At 39.7% G+C, this 2481-nt stretch overlaps 1 pseudogene; it reads left to right on the forward strand.

The window, feature by feature from the left end:
- The first annotated feature begins 363 nt into the window (after window positions 1-363).
- LOC119537187 lies at window positions 364-2227 on the forward strand (annotated as a pseudogene).
- Window positions 2228-2481: the final 254 nt, after the last annotated feature.

The raw sequence follows: 2481 nt of genomic DNA on the forward strand, positions 1-2481 counted from the left end.
AGATACTGGATCAGTCACCAAAAACCTCAGGACAAGATGGTTTCACAGGGGAATTCTACCAAATATTCCAAGAGGATTTAACTCCAATTCTGCTCAAATTCTTCCAAAAAATTTAAGAGTAAGGAATACTCCCTAACTCATTCTATGAGGCCAACATCACCCAGTATCTCTTATGAATATAGATGCAATAATCCTCAACAAAGTACTAGCAAACCAAACCCAAGAGCACATTAGAAGAATCCCTGATATGCAAGGTTGGTTCAGCATAAGAAAATCAATTAATATAATACATCACATTAATAAGACAAAGGGGAAAAAAAACTACAAGATCATCTCAGTTGATGCAAAAAGGCATATAGCAAAATTCAGCATCCCTTCTGATAAAAACACTTATAACATTAGGAATAGAAAGAAACATCCTTAACATTATAAATGGCATATATGAGAAGCCCAAAGCTAGCATCCTACTTGGTGAAAGACTAAAAGCTTTCTCTCTAAGATCAGGAACAAGACAAGGATGCCCACTGTCACCACTGTTACTTAACACTGTACTGAAAGTTCTATACAGAGCAATTAGGTAAGAAAATGAAATAAAAGGCATCCAAATTGGAAAGGAAGAAGTAAAGCTTTCCCTATTTGCTATGATCCTGTGAACAGAAAATCCTGAAAAATCCACAACACAGCTACTGAAGCTAATAAACAAATTTAGCAAAGTGGTGGTATACAAGATCAACATCCAAAAATCAGTAATGTCTGTGTACACAAGCAATGAGTAATTGGAAGAAGAAATTAAGAAGAAAATTCCATTCATGATAGTAACTAAAACAATGAAATATCTGGAAATAAAACTAAACAAGGATGTAAAGTTCTTGCATACAGAAAACTACAAAATATTGCTAAAAGTAATCAAAGAAGACCTTTCACAATTGCCAAAGATGGAAGCAACCAAGTGCCTGAGAGGAAAAGGTCAACTCTCACGAACCCTGCAAATAGGATTTGAAAAACACACAGCAGCAGCTGAGTTTCTCAGTGGTCATATGTGGACAGAGTGATTCACTTAATGAAGTTGAAGGCCTGCAAGAAACCTGAGCTGCTTGCTGGATTGAGGGAACCTGGCATCAATCAAAACGACAAGAACTCACTCGGAGCAATTCTGCAATGGATAGCTAATGGGAACCCTAAGGATCTCTCATATACCTTAAAAGATTATGTTTATAAAGAGACTAGCCCAGATGCAGTGAAATAGGCAGAGGGTCATTGGAGTCAGTACTCGCTGGAAAATGAAATCCATCCCAGAATACTGCTGTATCAGCCATTCAGAATCTCTCCTATGTTCTAGTAGAAATGCTGTTATCTTTTCCTTTCCAGAAATGGCTTTTGGATTCAGATTCCATTGATCCCTTAATGAAAAAAAGCTCAAATATCTCACATGACAGAGTTCCACCAACACTAAATGGTCATTTGAATCCCACCACGTGAAAGCCTGCTGCAGGTCTTCTGCTGCCCCCTGCAGCTGCTGCCATCCCCACCCCTTCACCACTGCCTTCAACCCTGCCCATCTCAAATCCTCCGCAGACTGTAAATTCTAACTCTAGGGTTGGGGGGACTCAAGACCCACCTGTTGACAGTTTTAGTAAAAACGGTAGTATCTGTGAGGACCAGCAAGACAAATACATCTCTAGGACTTCTCTGGAAACCTTACCCCCTGGGTTCAGTCCAAAGCCTATGGAAGAAAACTATTCAATATTTCACAAAAATTCCAAAAAGAAATCTAAACAACACAAGAAAAAGGACCAAATAAAAGAGCATGACACTGAGACTGTTGAGGACAAGGAGGAGGAACTTGCCAAGCTAAATTCCAGTCAGAATGAGGGAGTTAAAGAGAGTTGACTGCCTCCATGGAGCCTTCTTCAACAATTGAATTCCCAGATTATTTGATAAAATATATTGCTATTGTCTCCTGTGAGCAATGCCAGAATTATGGGATGTCTTCACTATTGAGTATGATGAGGACAGGGCCTTGCATGCCAGGATGGAGACTGTAGCTGAAAGATTTATCAAACCAAATGTGCAACAAAAGTGCCTTTCTCCCAGCTCAAAAGAGTATTGGAATGTTCATGAAGAAGTTTTACAAGAATATCAGATCAAGCAGTTTAGTCCCATTTACCATGAAGAAAAATAGAGACACAAGTATGTTCATAACAAGGGGCTCACATCAAAAGACTGACAGATGGACTACGCCCGGAGAAGGGGCAAGATGGCAGCATAGAGAGGAGTGGAAGCTAAGTAGTCCCCCTGGAACAACTACAAAAAACCAGAAACAACTAGTAAATAATCCAGAATAACTGTGGGGGGACAAATGAGACCATCTACTCATCATACACCAACCTGAATTGGGAGGAATGCCCAAGAACACAGCATAAAATCTGTAAGTAAAACCTGTGGATCCAAGTCACAAGATCCCCTCCCCCATAGCCGGAG

This window comes from Choloepus didactylus, chromosome 6 (assembly GCF_015220235.1).
Source record: "Choloepus didactylus isolate mChoDid1 chromosome 6, mChoDid1.pri, whole genome shotgun sequence".
Lineage (NCBI taxonomy): Eukaryota > Metazoa > Chordata > Mammalia > Pilosa > Megalonychidae > Choloepus > Choloepus didactylus.